General features: G+C 41.7%; 1 pseudogene; it reads left to right on the top strand.

Moving 5' to 3' along the window:
- Positions 1-890: 890 nt before the first annotated feature.
- Positions 891-13,718, top strand: LOC111878283 (uncharacterized; annotated as a pseudogene).
- The last annotated feature ends 240 nt before the right edge of the window (positions 13,719-13,958 follow it).

Here is a 13,958-nt window from a genome sequence, read left to right as displayed (position 1 = left end):
TCAATTCTTTGAATAATTTGTCATTCCTTGCAATCCAGATATTCCAAAATAAGCAGTACACTATGGAGTCAAAGTGTAACACCCGTTTATTTATTAAGTTAAATAAATAAGTTAATGAACGAATGGTAGCTTAAAATAAATAATAATATATCAAAGGATGGCTTCGAAGAGCTAATGATCACAATTTTAGAATTTGGGGGTTAGAACTGTAAGTTTCGGATTTATTTTGTAAGAATTTATGGAATCAGGAGTTAAAGAGTAACTATTAGATTGATTTTGAGAAGAATTTGTTATAGAGGGGCCATTGGTAAAAGTTATGGACTTGATTTGAAAGGAATTCCAAAGTCAGGGTGGGAAAGGTAAAAAATTGGACTTAATTGGAAATAAAAGAGAAAGGGAGGGGCTAATAGTGTCATTATGGAAAATTAGTTAAAGGATCGGGTATATAACCCATCCCCTCTTCTGGAACCCTAGAAACCCTTGCAGTCGTCATCTCCTTATGCCCCCTCCTCCAGCTGTCGATCTCGCTTCTTCGTCCTCCGGCGTTGCACCACCACCTCTGTTGAGGTCGCCAACCACCGTTTCCGATCCGCCAACACGTCGCAGCCCCTAGCGTCCAGTGAGAGCAAGTCGACGACGAGTTTCGGGCACATTCGCTGCCACCGTTATGCTCCATCAGTTGAAGACGAAAGCGCCGCTAGCTGGCGGTCAACGTTGCTTCGGTCCACGGCAGCCTCCATTCATCCTCCTCATCGTTCTCATGGTGCTATTTCTCAGTTGCGACCTCCATATGGCTCAAGTATGTCGCTTTTGTCATCGTTTGCCACCCCGAGGGGCTGTTGTGTTCGTAGGTTTGGGCCTCTGTCAAGTAGAAGCCGTGGAGAACCACCATGGCAGCCAGCCATGGTGGCTGTCATCGCAAATCCCACCACCTGCCGCTAGTTCTTCTACATCTTTCCATCGCTGCCTTGGCTCGTCACCATCAACCACCGTGGGAGGTGGCTGCAAGTTGTGTGGGTGTGTGATTTTGCTTTTATATGGGTGTTGTGTGTGTTTTGTCTAGCCGGAAAAGCCGCTACCACCTTAAGCCGCCATGGGTGCATGTTGATGTAGTTAGTGTGTGTGTTATTTCGTGAGCTCATTGTAAATTGTAAAAATGGAATAATGGAAAGAAGTTGAAAACAACCACCTTAGGGTGGTGGCTGCCGCCACCGGCCGCCGTGTCGGGTGGCGGTGCGCTTTGCCTTTTGTGATAGATTCGTTTGGGGTGCTAGAAACCCTAATGGGCTCAAAGGAGCTCTAATGGGCTCAAGGAAGCTTAATGGACCCAATAAAACCCATATGGGCTTAATAAGATTTTAGTAGGCTTATTAAGCCCAATAAAGCCCTAATTGTCATAAAAGTCCAATAAATTAATAAATGGGCTACTATTTAGGTTGGAAAACCCTATTGTAATCAAAACCCTAATTTTGGGAAATTAATCGAGACACACGGAAATTATTTAATAACTTGAGATATTAAATAATAATCATTGGCAAAGATTAATCTAAGCAATATTGGACTTAATGGATTAAGTCCTTAGTGGATGAAACCCTTAATGGGTTAAGTAGGAAACTTAACCCTCACCATCATTCTATGAGAAACCCTAATTTCACTTGGGTTTATTTTTGGGCCCTTCTATTGGGCCTTGATGATTGGGTTATTATTTGGGTCATACAAGATCATCCAATTTGACTAAAATAATTTAACGGGCCTAGGGTAAGGCCCATGTAAGGGGTTGGGCCCAATTTGGAAAATTGGGCCATAGTTTGGGCCTTTATGATTATGTGATATTGGGCCATTAGAATGTTGAATGTTGGACTGGACTAAATGGTTGGGCCTTATGGTAAGACCTTGTAAGGGTTTGGGCCCAATTTAGAAAATTGGGCCATATGTTGGGCTTTGATTCCTAGTTGGCTTTCGGCTTATGGATTGGGCCTTGTTAGGCTTAAATAAGCAAAACTTGGGGTAATGTAGTAATTATCCATGTATGTATTATGGTTATGTGTTGGGACCCAATTATTAATTGGGTGTTATTTTGGTGTTGACAGTTCGGGAATCTGTCAACCAATAGTTGGGGTTCAGCCTACGGGACTTCAGTAGTGTGGGATTGTGTCTACGTGACTTTAGCAGTGTCAGGTGAGTTTCCTTCCAGTAACGGTGGGTCTACGGCCACAATGCCGTCCCACCAATTGGAGTTGTATGTTAGATGATTGTCTTTGTGATATCATATAGGTTTGCTACTACCTGATATGTTATATGCTGGCATGAAATGTTATATGTGATAATAGTAGAGTTCGGTTGATAGGACCGAAGGGTAGGTAAGGCACCCCAGATATGTCTGACAGTACGTGATGATATGTTTGTATGCTGGCATGATATGTTATAGGTGATAGTGGTAGTAGGAGGGGAATAGTCCCCAAGTTCGGTTGCTAGGACTGAAGGGTAGTTCGGACACCCCATACATGTCTGATAGTATGTTTATGTTATGATACATGGTATAGTAGCAGTAGGGGGTGAAATAGTCCCCGAGGGTCGGTTGTTAGGACCCACGGGTAGGTCATCACCCCAGAATGGCTTGACATGGGTAGGTCAGCACCCCAGAATGGCTTGACACAGGTAGGTCGGTATCCCAGAATGGCCGCACCGGGTAGGTCGGCACCCCAGAATGGTCGTATCGGGTAGGTCGGGCACCCCAGAACTGCCCGACAGTATTTATGTTATGTGATTGTGAGGTATGTGGTATGATGGGGGAACTCACTAAGCTTTGTGCTTATGGTTTTCAGTTCTGGTTTCAGATATTTCGTTTTCAAAGAAAAGGAGCCGGTTCGATCGCAGCGCATCACACTATGTTTTCCGCACATGAGATCCTTGGGAATTACGCTCTGATATGGTTTTATGATACTATGTTTTAGATTACTGGCACTTGGTTTTTGAAATGAGACGTTATTATCAATGTTTTTATACTGATGGTTTTATGTAATAATGTAATTAAAATGAAATTTTTGGCCTGTATTTTTGGGATGTTACAAGTTGGTATCAGAGCCTTGGTTTCAGGGATTCGGGCACACTCGCGAGTGTGTCTGAACTCAAACTAAGGACTTGGTATGAAAATTTTCCTAAGTAAAGCCCTTTTTTAAAAAAAAAAAGAAGTGAAAAGGAATTGAGAAAGGAACATAACTTTGAAAAGAACAAAGTGTGTGATGTGTGCAATCAGCCAAGCTCAAGTAAGTCTTCCCCAAGATATCCGTACATGTTATGAGATGTTATGATATGATATGCTTATGAGAATTGCATGCTAGATTAGGGCTAAGGATCTTGGAGGATGCCTTATATGCCTATTATATGTGCTTGTAGACTTGCATGCTAGAACTGATCAGTCAATGATAGGATAGCCTATTTAGGTTATGCCTGATTGTATGAGCCTTTGAATATCGTGTACAGATTTCCTGATTAGAGGATAAAATGATTTGATTGGAATATGATGCTTAGATTTTCCATTGTTTGAATGCTGCTTGCTTTGTGCTTTGTGGGACTCTTAGTAATGTGAGTTAGCTATTAAGTGCATATGCTAAGTCACATGTCACACAGGCTGGATAATCTCAGAGTGATATATTTGACCCTATTGCGAAGCTCTCGTTTGAGTCTAACCGTTATAGGGATGAGTCTTTTACTTGAAGGATTATCTGATCTCTGTTGCATGTGACTATATTCATGAGGTAGCTAGTTGACATTACTGAGAATCTTTCAGCAGCCGAGGACTGGGTGAGTTCAGGAACCTAGGGAAGCCTAGGATATATTTCAGTGAGTTAGTATTGAGGCTCAGTTAGACTTGGGTGTACTAGTTGAGGAAGTGACTTGGAGGGTCCGGGAGGATTGCTGAGGAAAGTATGGATAGGTGTGGAAGGTAGTATTAGGCCTGTACTACTAAAAGCACAGGATCCATACTCGAATCAGTGAGATTCTTGGAGAATCTGAGAAGCTTCTAGGAAGAGTTAGTGACCCGGTTTGGGGATAGAGGATGTTCCAGTGTTGTAGCTTGGCGATTGGCAAGTGAGCTAGCGAGCGTGAGAGGGTGTCAGACCCTAAAGGATATGATTTCCAAGAAGTTGCAGATGTGAGATCGATTTGGAGCACCCTGGAAACAGAGGTTTGTTCCAGGTGCGTATAGTAGAGCGTCCCAGGAAGAGACCCATGACTTCTGATCATCGGGTGAAAGGCTAATAGGGCTTGAGTCAGTGCAGCACGTACACGACAATGCACAAGGGAGTTTGTCGCACCGAGGGTTTAGGCTACTACAGGGTAGCGGGGTTGATCATGTCTGCAGAAGGTGATTAGTATTCCATCAGATGTTGCGAGTATGTCATCTTCTATTGCTACTAGATGGATGTTGGGGATACATATCACATTGGAGTTATGAGTGAGTTTGGATAAGATAGATCTTGGGTCGGTTTCCTGCTAGTGTTTGGGTTATCAAGGATCATATATGCCATCCCACATGCCGAGAAGTCCTTGATGAACCCACAGAGGGATGCATCCTGTGGAGCGGGTTCCGCGCGTACCATTATCATTCCGGATCCTTGTCGGGATCTATGCAGGAGTATAATATAGAGGATACTCGGTCAGGGTTGGAGTGATAGTTCTCCAGTGAGGTCAACGTTCAGGGATTCTACCATTGTGCAGGTATGGTCGGTGATTGTTTATGGATGAACTTTGGAGTTCAAGGCACTACCTCGCGGGTGTTAGATGCATAAGTGGTTGGTCATTGGATGTTCAAGAGAATTGTGTTTACGCGTGGGCTGTGTTCGATAAGAGTTCAGTGGTACTGCAAGATTGGGAGTGGGAACGAGGATTCGTCAAATAGAGTGAAGATTAAGGTCTTCATTTGGCAGCATGTTAGATGGATTGAGGTGTCAGACTGGATCAGATTTCAAGAGTACTCATTGAGATTTCTGAGGATGGGAGATCTCAAGGCTTAATCGACGATTACACGCTAGCATTGGCAGGCACAGGTTGTCATCGGTGGGATATTAGAAAGCAAGAAGGCTTGGGAACCCTTCGATTCTCAAGTAATGGGAAGACTTAGTCGAATCTAAGTGGGGGAGATACTTCTTATAGAGTTCTCCAACTGTGAATTCTGGTTGCGCAAGGTGCAATCTCTTGGCCCCTTTGTCAACCAGAAGGGTATTCTAGTTGTTTCGGCCAAGATAGAGGTCGTGATGCGGTGGGAGATTCCGAGGTCTCCATCTGAGATTCGGAATTCCCTGGATCTAGAAGGTTACTACCGGAGATTTACATGTGACTTCCCCGAGATTGCGGTTCCTTTGACCAGACGGACCAAGAAATCGGTTGCCTTTCATTAGGGGCCTAGGCAGCAGGCAGCCTTCGAGGCTCTCAGACAGCGGTTGTACGAGGCACAGATTCTCACCCTGCCAGAGGGTGTAGATGATTTTGTGGTTTATGATGACGCTTTGATCATATGCATGGGTACGGTACTGATACAATGGGGTCGCGTGATAGCAGGTTTCGGGAACCAGGTTAGATTTCTGGTAAGGACTCAAGTTCAGTTGTGTGTTAGGTAGAGTGCGTGTTCGACCCAATATAGAAAGTGTTGTAAGACTACTGGGGTAGCTATAGCATTCACTAGCAGTCAGATAGTTTGGAAAGTGTTGTAAGACTACGGGGGTAGTCGTAGCATTCACTAGTGGTCAGTTAGCATGGGAAGTGTTGTAAGTTTGCGGGTGTAGCCGTAGCGTTCACAAGCATTCAGATAGTAATAGAGTGTTGTAAGTCTGCAGGTGTAGCCGTAGCATTGACTAGCAGCCAGATAGCGATATAGTGTTGTAAGTCTGCGGGTGTAGTCGTAGCATTCACTAGGTTGGTAGGTAGCATGAGTGCGTTGTTAGGACGCGAAAGGAGCAATAGTACACACCAGTTCGGGTGCAGCAGTGAGGATATGGAAATCCACATATTGGATTTTGGACTTACCCAAATGGATTAGATCTGGTTAAGCCAGTAATGAGATGGTAGGGACGTCACTACAGATATGAGATCAAGGAAGCAATGGACTACTTAAGGTCGTTGGTGATGAAGACTACCATTGGTTAGGTAGCAATCACTTTTAGTTTTTGATTGGGTGACGTCGGGATTCGACGCACGGAACCGATCGGCTAGATCAGAAAGTTGTTTGAGTCAGAGTGTCATGATAACTAGTGGCAACTAGTTCTAGAGAAGTATTTCGTTCAGAAGTCGTGTGAGGTGACTAAGTAGTGAGTCCTTTGGCTCCACAGCCGGGTGTAAACCCAATATTTTAGAGGATTGGCAAGTGAATTGAGACCCAGGAGGTCTCGGTAGCTTTTGGTAAGCAGCTATATAGCAGCGTATATTGCTTCAGGCAGTTCAGTGTTCGGGCGGTTTCAATGTTTGGGAAGTATTAGTATTTGTGTTTCAGGTTGCAAGTACTGATGGAATAGCTGGTTGATCTGGGAAGTGACAAGTCACTCACAACAGGATCAGCTGAGCCTTGGCCAAGTATAAGTGATCTGCAGGGATTATTGAGTCTGTGAAGCTTTTTATAGTGAGAACCTAAAGCTATCAGAAGTTGAGTAGCATGTTGAGGGATGAACGGACTGGATTCAATGGTAATGATACAGTATGAGTGGTCTGTTGGGGAATCAGACCATCTCGAGATAGTATATTCAGATGAAGTAGATGTAATCCTATTGCGAGGAATTCGTTCACATGAGGATATTAGGGCTTTGCGAATATTAGTCATAGCTACCCTGCGAAGGCTAGGGCGTGCCCAGGTTGGTGACCATGCTACTATAGTGGTTGGGCGAGTAAGGAATGGTAAGGAATGATTTCGAGGACGAAATATAATTTAAGTGGGGAGAGTTGTAACACCCATTTATTTATTAAGTTAAATAAATAAGTTAATGAACAAATGGTAGCTTAAAATAAATAATAATATATCAAAGGATGGCTTCGAAGAGCTAATGGTCACAATTTTAGAAGTTGGGGGTTAGAACTGTAAGTTTCGGATTTATTTTGTAAGAATTTATGGAATCAGGGTTAAAGAGTAACATTTAGATTGATTTTGAGAAGAATTCGTTATAGAGGGGCCATTGGTAAAATTTATGGACTTGACTTGAAAGGAATTCCAAAGTCAGGGTAGGAAAGGTAAAATATGGACTTAATTGGAAATAACAGAGAAAGGGAGGGGCTAATACTGTCATTATGGAAAATTAGTTAAAGAATTGGGTATATAACCCATCCCCTCTTCTGGAACTCTAGAAACCCTTGCAGCCGTCATCTCCTTATGCCCCCTCGTCCAGCTGCCGGTCTCGCTTCTTCGTCCTCCGACGCTGCACCACCACCTCTGTTGAGGTTGCCAACCACCGTTTCCGATCCGCCAACACGTCGCAGCACCTAGCGTCCAGCGAGAGCAAGTCGACGACGAGTTTTGGGTGTGTTCGCTGCCACCGTTATGCTCCATCAGTTGAAGACGAAAGCCCCGCTAGCCGGCGGTCAACGTTGCTTCGGTCCACGACAGCCTCCATTCATCCTCCTCATCGTTCTCATGGTGCTATTTCTCAGTTGCGACCTCCGTATGGCTCAAGTATGTTGCTCCGGTCATCGTTTGCCACCCCGAGGGGCTGTTGTGTTCGTAAGTTTGGGCCTCTGTCGAGTAGAAGCCATGGAGAACCACCATGGCAGCCGGCCATGGTGGCTGTCATCGCAAATCCCACCACATGCCGCTAGTTCTTCTACTTCTTTCCGTTGCTGCCTTGGCTCGTCACCATCAACCACCGTGAGAGGTGGCTACGAGTTGTGTGGGTGTGTGATTTTGCTTTTATATGGGTGTTGTGTGTGTTTTGTCTAGCCGAAAAAGCCGCTGCCACCATAAGCCGCCATGGGTGCATGTTGATGTAGTTAGTGTGTGTTTTATTTCGTGAGTTCATTGTAAATTGTAAAAATGGAATAATGGAAAGAAGTTGAAAACCACCACCTTAGGGTGGTGGCTGTCGCCTCCTGCTGCCATCGGCCGCCGTTTCGGGTGGCGGTGCGCTTTGCCTCTTATGATAGATTCGTTTGGGGTGCTAGAAACCCTAGTGGGCTCAAAGGAGCTCTAATGGGCCCAATGAAGCTTAATGGACTCTAATGGACCCAATAAAACCCATATGGGATTAATAAGATTTTAGTGGGCTTATTAGGCCCAATAAAGCCCTAATTGTAATAAAAGTCCAATAAATTAATAAATGGGCTAGTATTTATGTTGGAAAACCCTAATGCAATCAAAACCCTAATTTTGGGATATTAATCGGGACACACGGAAATTATTTAATAACTTGAGATATTAAATAATAATCATTGGCAAAGATTAATCTAAGCAATATTGGACTTAATGGATTAAGTCCTTAGTGGATGAAACCTTTAATGGGTTAAGTAGGAAACTTAACCCTCACCGTCATTTTATGAGAAACCCTAATTTCACTTGGGTTTATTTTTGGGCCCTTCTATTGGGCCTTGATGATTGGGTTATTAATTGGGCCATACAAGATCATGCAATTGGACTAAAATAATTTAATGGGCCTAGGGTAAGGCCCATGTAAGGGGTTGGGCCCAATTTGGAAAATTAGGCCATAAATGGGCCATAATTTGGGCCTTTATGATTATGTGATATTGGGCCATTAGAATGTTGAATGTTGGACTGGACTAAATGGTTGGGCCTTATGGTAAGACCTTATAAGGGTTTGGGCCCAATTTAGAAAATTGGGCCATATGTTGGGCTTTGATTCCTAGTTGGCTTCGGGCCTATAGATTGGGCCTTGTTGGGCTTAAATAAGCCAAGCCTGGGGTAATGTAGTAATTATCCAAGTATGTATTATGGTTATGTGTTGGGACCCAATTATTAATTGGGTGTTATTTTGGTGTTGACAGTTCGGGAATCTGTCAACCAATAGTTGGGGTTTAGCCTGCGGGACTTCAGCAGTGTGGGATTGGGTCTACGGGACTTCAGTTGTGTCAGGTGAGTTTCCTTCCAGTAGCGGTGGGTCTACGGCCACAATGTCGGCCCACCAATAGGAGTTGTATGTTAGATTATTGTCTTTGTGATATCATCTAGGTTTGCTACTACCTGATATGTTATATGTTGGCATGATATGTTATATGTGATAATAGTAGAGTTCGGTTGATAGGACCGAAGGGTAGGTAAGGCACCCCAGATATGTCTAACAGTACGTGATGATATGTTTGTATGCTGGCATGATATGTTATACGTGATAGTGGTAGTAGGAGGGGAATAGTCCCCAAGTTCGGTTGTTAGGACCGAAGGGTAGTTCGGACACCCCAGACATGTCTGATAGTATGTTTATGTTATGATACATGTGATACTAGCAGTAGGGGTGAAATAGTCTCCGAGGGTCGGTTGTTAGGACTGACGGGTAGGTCAGCACCCTAGAATGGCTTGACATGGGTAGGTCAGCACCCCAGAATGGCTTGACATGGGTAGGTCGGCATCCTAGAATGGCTGCACCGGGTAGGTCGGCACCCCAGAATGGCCGTACCGGGTAGGTCGGGCACCCCAGAACTGCCCGATAGTATTTATGCTATGTGATTGTGTGGTATGTGGTATGATGGGGGAACTCACTAAGCTTTGTGCTTATGGTTTTCAGTTTTGGTTTTAGGTACTTCGTTTTCATAGGAAAGGAGTCGGTTCGATCGCAGCACATCACACTATGTTTTCCGCACATGAGATCCTTGGGAATTACGCTCTGATATGGTTTTATGATACTATGTTTTAGATTACTGACACTTGGTTTTTGACATGAGATGTTATTATCAATGTTTTTATACTGATGGTTTTATGTAATAACATAATTAAAATGAAATTTTTAGCCTGTATTTTTGGGATGTTACATAAAGATTGTTCTTTCCCTTGGATAATTCCCCCAGGATGCTGCAAATCAATGCACTCCCTAATATTCGAGAAATGTTGTGTGTTGATCCCACGCCATTTGAAGATCCATTTGCAAACACCTCTTGCGAATTCACAATTAAGTAAAAGGTGGTCGGCCGTTTCAGGTCCAGTGTTACAAAACTTGTAGAGATGAATGGATATTGTTATGCCTCTTTCAACTAGTGATGTGACTATAGGAATTCGATACAATGAACCCCTCCAAATGAAGCACCTGAGTTTTAATGGAACCATTTTGTCCCATACGATTGAGGGACCACTATATGGGTTCACTACTAGAAAATAGCCCTTTAATGACGCGCAAACAATGACACTCGCTGATAGAGGACGCGCATTTGTGTGTGCCCTAAAAAATAATGTCAATTTTGTAAAATTTGAAGGATAGTAGACACGCATATGTGCGTGCCCTACAATTAGTGTCAGAAAAGAAAAAAAAAAGAAATGCGGAGGGTGCCTTTCATAAAATGTGCGTCCTCTAAATGTGTTGCTTTATAATTTTAATGAAACACGCATTTTTAAGGCGGGATTTCACCCACCTATTGAATCCCAAAAATTAAACCCCCCCGCCTCTTCCAACTAGCAAGAAAAAGCCCTATGGCCTTCGTCTTCATGGCCGCCGCTTCAGAGAATGATACTGTTGATATCTCTACCGTAACAACAACCACCATCAATATATCCAGAAGCATCAGATCGTGCCATTACACCTCAAACCATCTTCCCTGCAAACCATCAACTGCTATCTCACTTCACCTTTCTTCATCTAACAGAGCAGAAGGAAGAGGGAGATGGCGAACATAAAAGGGTCGAATAACAAAATCACACGAACCGATATTGATATTAATTCTAGGGCTTTTTTAAGACTCAAAACACTCGCTCACTCAGTGCTCTATAGCATCGATCCGGCGACCTGGCCTCACCTTCTGCAACCCCTTGCTCACTTCTCCTCATTGATGATCTCATGCTCACCTGACCTCAAATTCCTTTGTTTCAATCTTTTGCAGAAAGCCCAAATACATGCTCGCCCCGTTTTTGACGCTCAGAAACGATAAAGGGAAAGCGCCTTGGTATGTGAGAAGATGTATTTTTGGGAAATAGGGGATTTTGGTTCTACGAGTTCTTATAACCCTAGGAATCAAGAACCCTGTATTCTCACACCAGATTCATAGTTGAAGTCTACCGGAGACTCGGAGAGGAAAGTGTACGGATGAGCCCAATGGGTCGGGGAATAGCAGAGGAAGCGCTAGTCCTTCTTCGTAGAAGACTAAGGCCTCGTTTGTTTTTTGGCAAACAGACTTTTTGGGCGCTTATATCTGCGGGCGGCTAGACGTTTCCTTTCATGATTGCATCCTCCGATCTCTCCACACCGGTCAAACCTCCTGCAGACATTGGTCCTTGATCCGCCTTCAACGCTTCTTACTCTGCCTCCGTCACTCCACATCGCCGCCGCCGCCGGGTCATCAGGTACAATCTGTTTCGTCACTCTTCGTTCTCCTCTTTCGTTTCTCTTTTCTTATCTCCCTCTCAACTTGTATTATTACTTTAAACTCCATTAATGGTGAAATCCCATCTACCATTTTGTCAATTAAAAACCTTAATGTTGTTGATTTCTCGAATAAGTTCCTGATTATTTGTTTGATTTTGTTTTGTTTTCTACCGGATCTAATTGATTATGCTTTGTTTAAAATGTAATTTTCTTCTTGTTTACTGCTCTTATACCAAAAAAGCATAAGCCGTTTCCTGTTTGAACAAGTAATTTTCTTGTTTCTTCTTTGAAATCCCTTTGGCACCAAATCTGGCCATCAGGGGTATTAATGTCCAAAATTTGTAGTGTCCAATCTGTAATTTAGATGTGAATCTACTCCTTCAGTTGAATCATAATGAATAATTGCTTTGAATTAAGATTTAGGAACTTCTTATTATTGTATGTGGGGTTTTTTCTTTTCATCAGCTACATCTGTACATGAAAATGTCACTGATTCAATTTTTCGAAGCAAGCTAGGATATTGCAAAACAATATTTATGATTTATCATCTCACACAAGACGCATAAAGCCATAAACAATCATCAATTACTACAGGGCTAGTAATTTTTTGATACCCTTTTCTCATCTTTAAGCTCATAATTTTTTGATACCCTTTTCTCATCTTTAAGCTCAACTTGTCTACTGTGCTCTCGCTTCAAAGCACTTGCTTCTTCTTGAAACCAACATCAGAATGATTGATTCCAAACTCAATTTGCTGTTTACTTTTTTTGTTAAGTACAATTTTACTTTGTTTTTTTTATCTCTCATGTTGCTGGTTGCCTTGAGATTTGAGTGGGTTGATAACATGTTATCTCAATTACATGCCCTTTCTTATTACTTTGTTGGTGTTTTCAAAACTCATGTCAAACATTGACCTTTTTGCCCTTGGTTTTATTTTGTGTTACAGGTGCCTACTCTTGCTTCTAGTGTCATGATTGTAGTATCATTTATGGTTTTTGGTTTCTCCCTAGTGTAGTTTTGGTGTTTTGACGAATATGCCCTTTGATAAAATGACAAAAAAGATAACCCTTGGGTGTAACTCCCATGATGGCAATTAATGGCTACAAAAATAAAAACAAAATTTAGGTTTTTTTTTAAAAAAAAAGAAGACTTCATATATATTGGTAAACAAAATTTAGTTTTACCCATATAGGGTATCAAGGACAAGGTTACTTACTCCCATTGCATTGCTTTGTTTTTTGTTTTTACAATCTCTTTATTCCTACTACTCTCACTGCCTTCTATCATAGCATTCTACTTTTCAGTTATCTACTCAATTATAACATTATAATTTGGATGTCATTGATATAATTGGGTAGATTTTTCAAACTACAATGCTGGAATAGTAAATCAATATATGAAACTCGCTTGTTATTTCTCACATTTAACCCTTACAATATTTATTTTAAGTTTAGAATATTGGTCCTTATTTGAGGGATTTGTGACATTTTTGTTATGTTTATGTAGTCAAATAACGATTTAGTGTTTGGAGGCACTTGAGTTTTTACATGGATTAGGGCTTATACATTGTGATTTAAAGCCTGAGAATATATTGGTGAAGAGTTACAACAGAAGTGAAGTGAAAATGATTGATCTTGGAAGCAGTTGTTTTGAAACAGATCATCTTTGTTCTTATGTCCAATCAAGGTCTTATCATGCACCAGAGGTTCTTTTAGGGCTTCCTTATGATAAAAAGATTGATGTTTGGTCACTTGGCTGCATTTTAGCTGAACTTTGTACTGGAAATGTACGTATCCCTTTTCTTTTTGTCTTTTAAAATTTTAATCTTTAAACAAAATAATATGCATATAAATAAAATGAGGTGTATGAGTTTGTTTGTTTGTTTGTTTGTTGTAGGTTTTTTTTTCCAGAATGATTCTCCTACTACTCTGCTTGCATGTGTGATTGGAATTATAAGTCAAATTGATCAAGAAATGCTTGTAAAAGGAAAAGATACACACAAATACTTCACCAAAAACCATATGCTTTATGAGCATAATCAGGTACTATGATTATAATAATTCTTGTATTAATATGTACATGTAATAATTTATTTAAGTTTTTATTGTTCAGGACACAAACAGATTGGAGTATCTAATCCAAAAAAAGACATCTTTAAGGCACAGATTACCAATGGGTGATCAAGGATTCATTGATTTTGTCTCCCATTTATTTGTTTGATATAATACTAATCAGTCTTTTGCTTGATTTTCTACCTTTCTATAGCTCCTTTATCTAGCATTGGTAGGTCCTCCTAAATCTATATTGGACTGGACTCAAGAAAGTTCTACATTACCAACCCAAAATGCAACTAATCAAGTAATTTTTAGGAGAGAGAACTGGTGGCTTTTTATGTCTAAAATACCGGGATTTTTTTTAGTTCTTTATGGCCCCTAAGAACTGGTGGCTTTTTATGTCTAA

Source organism: Lactuca sativa, chromosome 7, assembly GCF_002870075.4.
Source record: "Lactuca sativa cultivar Salinas chromosome 7, Lsat_Salinas_v11, whole genome shotgun sequence".
Taxonomy (NCBI): domain Eukaryota; kingdom Viridiplantae; phylum Streptophyta; class Magnoliopsida; order Asterales; family Asteraceae; genus Lactuca; species Lactuca sativa.
The sequence above is the reverse complement of the archived record's forward strand: the minus strand, read 5'-3'. Positions and strand labels throughout refer to the sequence as shown.